Genomic DNA, 7,440 nt, shown 5'->3' on the forward strand with positions numbered 1-7,440 from the left:
TCTTCAGAGCTCCCCATCCCGGGCACCGGGGTTGATTCTGCCTGCACTGAACTGAAATCAGCGGCTCCAGAAGGGTGCAAGCGATTCACAGAGACCCCCGGGTAGGCGAGAGAGGTCTGAACCGGGCCCCCCACGCAGCAGCGCCCCTCTCTGCAGGGAGTGACCGTGGGAGATTTGTGTCTACGCTTACAATTTTCCCACAAGGAGCACAGTTAATAAAAATGAAACAACTTTTACCGAAGTTCACTGCCTTCGGCGCGCGGTTGAGAGGCTCCGGGCCTGGCCGCGGCCCCCCGGGCCTTCTGCACCGCCCGTCCGGTCCCGGCTCTGCAGCGCGAGGTCCGTTGACCACCCGCCTCTCCAGGCGAAAGCCGGGCTCCGGAGCCTGCGGAACGCCCCCATCCCCACCCGGCTACTGCGCACGCGCGGCTGCGGGCTCGGAGAGCGGACCCTGGAACCAAAGCCTTGCGGACAGCGCCCCCTGCCGTCCCCAGGCGCCCTGTGCCCAGGAGCGGATCCCGCCAAACCCGACTCCTCCTTAGGATGAGATGACTCCGGAACGCTGGATCTTGGAGGTGAGGGGACACCTCTCCAAAGCCCTTTCCTCCACCCAGAGCCCGAAGTCCCCTCTCTGCGCCCCAGGAACTGACTTGGGGGGAAACTAAGTGACTATTGTTGTTGTTGTTGTTCAGTTACTAAGTCATATCTGACTCTTTGAGACCCCACTGGATAGCTGAAGCTGAAACTCCAATACTTTGGCCACCACTCATTTGAAAAGATCCTGATGCTGAGGAAGATTGAAGGCGGGAGGAGAAAGGGAAGACAGAGGATGAGATGGTTGGATGGCAGCACCGACTCAATGGGCATGAGTTTGAGTAAACTGCAGGAGTTGGTGATGGACAGGGAAGCCTGGCGTGCTGCAGTCCATGGGGTCACAAAGAGTCGGACACAACTGAGCGACTGAACTGAACTGAACTGAAGCGACTGTTGTTGTTGTTCAGCCACTAAGTCGTATCTGACTCTTTGAGGCCCCATGGACTGCAGGCTTCCCTGTCTTTCACTATCTCCCAGAGTTTGCTCAGATTCATGTCCATTCAGCCAGTGATGCCATTCTAACTATCTCATCTTCTGCCACCCTCTTCTCATTGTGCCATCAGTCTTTCCCAGCATCAGGGCCTTTCTCATGAGCCAGATCTTCGCATCAGGTGGCCGAAGTATTGGAGCTTCATCAGTCTTTCCAATGAGTATTCAGGGTTCATTTCCTTTAGGACTGATTGATCTCCTTGCTATCCAAGGAAGTTTCAAGAGTCTTCTTCAACACCAGAGTTCAAAAGCATCCATTCTTTGGTGCTCAGCCTTCTTTCTGGCCCAACTCTCACATCCTTACATGACTACTGGGAATGCACAAAGTGTGGTGGCTGTCAGACTGTCCCTGTTTGAAATCTGCCTCGAGGGCACAGACCTCAGCTCTACAAGGTGGTCTGAGGGAGCACTGGAACCCAGTGCTCAATGGTTGAAGGTTCAGGTCACCTGGGGTAGTCCCAGGCCCCACCTCCAGCCACCAACTCAGGCAGGACCACTCTGTAAGAAAGATTGGCTGCATTTGACCCCTTCATTTCATGAAGGACAGGCAGGTAAACGGAAGCTCTGGCAACACAGCTCCCACCTGTGCCTCCGTCCCCTGGTTACAGGAACCAGGAAGCCGTTACCAGGTTCAGCCCCAGGTCAGCCACGACTGCTGTGTGCGCGACAGCAAGTCGCTGCCACTCCGCATCGCCCGGCTCTGTGCTGCAGCACAGATCGGTGTGCAAAGTTCCCTCCGTGATTCTAGAATCTCCAGAGCAGAAGCACACTTCCATCCGGGTTTGAGCTCCTAGATCACCAGGTGAGCTCCTATGGCTGTGTGTGCTCTTTTCATGACTATTTATAAACTACTCCCAGAAGTCATTAGTTCCAGATCATTAATAAGTACATTGCTATTGCTATTGCTAAGTCACTTCAGTCGTGTCCGACTCTGTGTGACCCCATAGACCGCAGTCCACCAGGCTCCCCCGTCCCTGGGATCCTCCAGGCAAGAACGCTGGAGTGGGTTGCCATTTCCTTCTCCAATGCATGAAAGTGAAAGTGAAGTCGCTCAGTCATGTCTGACTTAGCAACCCCATGGACTGCAGCCTTCCAGGCTCCTCCATCCATGGGATTTTCCAGGCAAGAGTACTGAAGTGGGCTGCCATTGCCTTCTCCGAATAAGTACATAGTTAGGCCCTTAGTGGGCTTCCCTGAGAGCTCAGTTGGTAAAGAACCCACCTGCAATGCAGGAGACCCCAGTTCAATTCCTGGGTCAGGAAGATCCGCTAGAGAAGGGATAGGCTACCCACTCCAGTACCCTTGGGCTTCCGTTGTGGCTCAGCTGGTAAAGAATCTGCCTGCAATATGGGAGACCTGGGTTCAGTCCCTCGGTTGGGAAGATTCCCTGGAGAAGGGAAGGGCTACCCATCCAGTGTTGTGGCCTGGAGAATTCCATGGACTGTATAATTCATGGGGTTGCAAAGAGTCAGACATGACTGAGCAACCTTTACTTTCACTTTAGGCCCTTCAGTTCAGTTCAGTCGCTCAGTCATGTCCAACTCTTTGCGACCCTATGAACCGCAGCACACCAGGCCTCCCTGTCCCTCACCAGCTCCTGGAGTTTACCCAAGCTCATGTTCATTGAGTCAGTGATGCCATCTAACCATCTCATCCTCTGTCGTCCCCTTCTCCTCCTGCCTTCAATCCTTCCCAGCATCAGGGTCTTTTCCAATGAGTCAGCTCTTCACAGCAGGTGGCCAAAGTATTGGAGTTTCAGCTTCAACAACAATCCTTCCAATGAATATTCAGGACTGATCTCCTTTAGGATGGACTGGTTGGATCCATCCTTTAGGCCCTTAGAAACCCCTAAATCAAAGTGCTTTGTGATAAAAAGAAGACAGAAGAGACTAGCAGAACTTACTAGCATCCTTCACTTCCCACTGCAGAGGGGAAGATGTACCCCGATGGTCTGGAGGGAAAGCCACCAAGATCAGAAGGCACTCTGGCCAGCCACGGTCCATTTATTCAGGAGCCAGAATCATAAACAGTCCTACTGAACAGGAGGCTTTGAGCCAGGTTCTGCCTTACTCCCATTCATCTTTAGCTGCCATATGCTCTGCACTTAAGTATTGTGATACAAATTATAAAAACCATATTAGCTCTGATATTGCATTAACGATTTGAGGGACTAGACCAAGGCATGGGGGAGAAATCTCATTTCCATGGTAATCAAAATAAAGGCTGGGAGCTAATAAAACTCCTCTGAACCATTAAACATACACTAAACAGTAGAGTAAGGCCGGAAATGTATTTTAAAGGGTTTTTCCTAAAGGGACTAAGCTGCTTTTGTGTACCTATTTTTATTTAAATGGCTCCTGCTAGTATTTTTAAGAATCCATCCCCCAAGTTAGAAACTAATTGAAATGCTTTTCCATACACCTGGGGCCTCTCAGCCATTCTCCAGAGCCAAATGGAAGAGCTGGCCCATGTCTCCCCAGCCACGGGGGCACCTGGACTATCTCCTGCCTCCCTACAGAAGTCTGGTCCAGCCCACCCAGGACTCCAGGGCTCCGCCTCTTACTATTCCAATGACCCAAGGCAAGTTTGTCTCTCTAAGCCTTGGTTTTCTCATCCGTAAAATAATGGGGGTGTTAGCACCTGTGATGAAACCTATCACATTTGGAATAGCACCTAGCACATACTGTCTAATAAATGTTATTTCTTGGAACCACTGCCTCTCCTCTCCACATGGTATATAATATTTTTCAAATAACTATACTTGTAACTTGTTATTTAGTCACTAAGTCGTGTCCGACTCTTTTGTAACCCCATGGCCTGTAGCCTGCCAGGCTCCTCTGTCGGTGGGATTTCCCAGGCAAGAATACTGGAGTGGGTTACCATTTTCTACTCCAGGGGATCTTCCCCACCCAGGGATTGAACCCCTGAACTTGTAGTAGGGAAGAACAAGTCTGATCCCACACTGGATCTGTTTCTTTTACCTTAAACTCTATATTCTATTGCTTTTGCTGCAAGTTAAGAATGTTGTCTAGAGCCTGAGATATACAGGATAGCTCAGTGTCAAGGCTCTGGTCTTTAAAAGTTTAAACGTCAGACTTTAGACAAAACTTTCCACTCATAGAGATAAAAAGTTGTAGAAAAGAGAACAACATGTGTCTTGTTGGGGCTTTACAGCAAGAGCAAAGGATTCCAATACCAAGAAGTTTGCAACAACAAACCACACTCCCTCCCCTTTTGGTATAGTTCAGTTCAGTTGTTCAGTCGTATCTGACTCTTTGCAACCCCATAGACTACAGCACTCCAGGCCTCTCTGTCCATCACCAACTTCCGGAGTTTACTCAAACTCATGTCCATCCTGTGGGTGATGCCATCCAACCGTCTCATCCTCTGTCGTCCCCTTCTCCTCCCACCTTCAATCTTTCCCACCATCAGGGTCTTTTCAAATGAGTCAGTTCTACACATCAGGTAGCCAAAGTATTAGAGTTTCAGCTTCAGCATCAGTCCTTCCGATGAATATTCAGGACTGATTTCCTTTAGGATTGACTAGTTTGATCTCCTTGCTGTCCAAGGGACTCTCAAGAGTCTTCTCCAACACCACAGTTCAAAAGCATCAGTTCTTCAGTGCTCAGCTTTCTTTATGGTCCAGCTCTCACATCCATACATGACTACGGGAAAAACCATAGCTTGTCAGATGGACCTTTGTCGGCAAAGTAATGTCTCTGCTTTGTAATATGCTGTCTAGGTTGGTCATAGCTTTTCTTCCAAGGAGCAAGCGTCTTTTAATTTCATGGCTGCCGTCAGCATCTGCAGGGACTTTGGAGCCAAGAAAATCCTCTCTGTCATTCTTTCCATTGTTTCCCATCTGTTTGCCATGAAGTGATGGGACCAGATGCCATGATCTTTGCTTTCCGAATGTTGAATTTTAAGCCAGCTTTTTTACTTTCCCCTTTCACTTTCATCAAGAGGCTCTTCAGTTCCTCCCCCAAATTCTAGCTTCTTTTATACAAAAAGGGAAGGCGATGCAAGATGCTTCTTTGGGACTCTAGTCCACCATCTTCTTGGTCTGCTGGCTTTCCAAATAATGTCACCATTTCAGGCCCAACAACTCGTCTCTCATTTGTTGGCCTGCAATGCAGTGAGCAGTACAATCTTGGACTACACATACTAAAAAGCCCCATGAGGTCAAGGATCATGTTCGTCTTTTTCACCAGCAGACCCTAGCGTAGTCCCAGTGCCTGGCACGGTAAGTTGAATGACACTCTGCTTTACAATCAATAATCACTCATGCCTCCACATTCAATACCCATTTTGCAAAGGCTGCACACTAGACTCCACTGGGGAGCATTTAATAGACAGATGTCTAGGCCTCATCCCCAGAGATTGTGATGGAATTGATTTGAGGTGGGGCCTGAACATTGACATTAATTCTTAAGCACTCCAGGTGACCTCAATAGGCAGCCAGTGTGAGAAGCAGAGTTCTAACCCTTCTAGTGGTCCCCACATGGTGGTCCCTTCCTGTTGGGAGGAGGCTGGGATCTTTAAACTCCCAGTGCCTGAAACACACTGTAATTTCACCTTTGTAATTCTGCTTCTTCCAAGGTAAATCAGACATCTTGTCCCAATCTCAGTTCGTGTGTGCAATGATTAATTTAGATGAAAGTGAAAGTCAACTCTTTGTGACCCCATGGACTATACAGTCCATGGAATTCTCCAGACCAGAATACTAAAGTGGGTAGCCTTCCCCTTCTCCAGGGGATCTTCCCAACCCAGGGATCGAACCCAGGTCTCCCACATTGCAGGCGGATTCTTTACCAGCTGAGCCACAAGGAAAGCCCAAGAATACTGGAGTGGGTAGCCTATCCCTTCTCCAGAGGATGTGCAGGCGGATTCTGAACTATCAGGGAAGCCCGAATTTAGATGAGGTGTCCTAAAAGGTCAGGATCCAAAGAACACTACATTGTTGGGGTTTGAAGCTGAATTATTTCCCCTTTCCCACACTCCTATGGTGAAGAACTAATCCCTAGAACCTCAGAATGTGACTGCATTCAGAGATCAAGTCTTTAAAGTGACAAGTTAAAATGAGGTCATTAGGGTGGACCTTAATCCAATATGAAAGTGAAAGTGAAAGTGTTAGTTGCCCAGTCTCATCTGACTCTTTGAGACCCCATGGACTGTGTAGCCCTCCAGGCTCCTCTTTCCATGGAATTCTCTGGGCAGGAACACTGGAGTGGGCAGCCATTCCCTCCTCCAGGGGATCTTCCCAACTAGGGATCTCCTGCATTGCAGGCAGATTCTTTAACCATCTGAGCCACCAGGGAAACCTTCATCAAACCATTAAAGACCCTCAAAGAATTCAGCAGGAAGTTTGTTGTTTTGTTAAATTCACCTTGCCTTTAGGCCTTTTCCGATGGGTGAGAACTGCTGAATGCAGCTTACTCTTGATCATGTTCTTATGCCTCAAGGCAGCATCAGCACCTCCATCTACTGGGAGCTTGCAGGAGAGGCAGAATCTCACTGAATCAGAACCTGCAGTTAGGTGAGATTCCTAAAGTAAGTTCTCAGCCCTGAGGGCACAGAGTCACCTGGGGACCTTTAAAGTTACTGAGGCCTGTGTGCAGCCCCAGAGATTCCAGCCTGGGGTAAGGCTTGAGAAACCCTGGTGCTTTTGATATGCACAAGGGGATCTGATTGGAAGCAGGGAAAGTGAAAGTGAAGTTGCTCAGTCTTGTCCAACTCTTTGGGCCCCATGGACTGTAGCCTACAGGGCTCCTCTGTCCATGGGATTTTCCAGGCAAGAATACTGGAGTGGGTTGCCATTTCCTTCTTCAAGGGATCTTCCAGACCCAAGGATCAAACCCAGGTCTCCCACATTCCACATTGCAGGCAGACAACGAGCCACCGTCTCAGCCACCAGGGAAGTCAGCACCAACGTTAATAACCCCAGTCTTAACATCCCAACCAGGGTTGAAAACTAGTAGCCTCTGACTGGTTTAGGAGGACCCCTACTTCAGTTTGTTACATGTCTTATATAGACTGCAGGGGCCAGGCAGGTCCAAGCCAGAACCTCCCAGGCAGACAGTAAGTATTGCCATTGGTATGTGCAGACGCTCCTGTAACCCCTGGCTCAGATTTGATCACTAACTTCCAAGCTGCTAAGAGGTGACTTGTTAGCTTTTTGGTGGGGAGGGAGGGGGTACAGGGAGCAATGTGTCACTACTGATGACAAGTTGTTCCCTTTGACGCAGCGACTCACCCCTAAGGATCTACTCCACTGCGGCAACTCATACTCAAGATGTAAAGTGGTCACAACCAGTTTAAAGAGTGAAAAACTGACCACATTATCACACCATCGTGCTG

Source organism: Ovis canadensis, chromosome 22, assembly GCF_042477335.2.
Source record: "Ovis canadensis isolate MfBH-ARS-UI-01 breed Bighorn chromosome 22, ARS-UI_OviCan_v2, whole genome shotgun sequence".
In the NCBI taxonomy this organism is placed as follows: domain Eukaryota; kingdom Metazoa; phylum Chordata; class Mammalia; order Artiodactyla; family Bovidae; genus Ovis; species Ovis canadensis.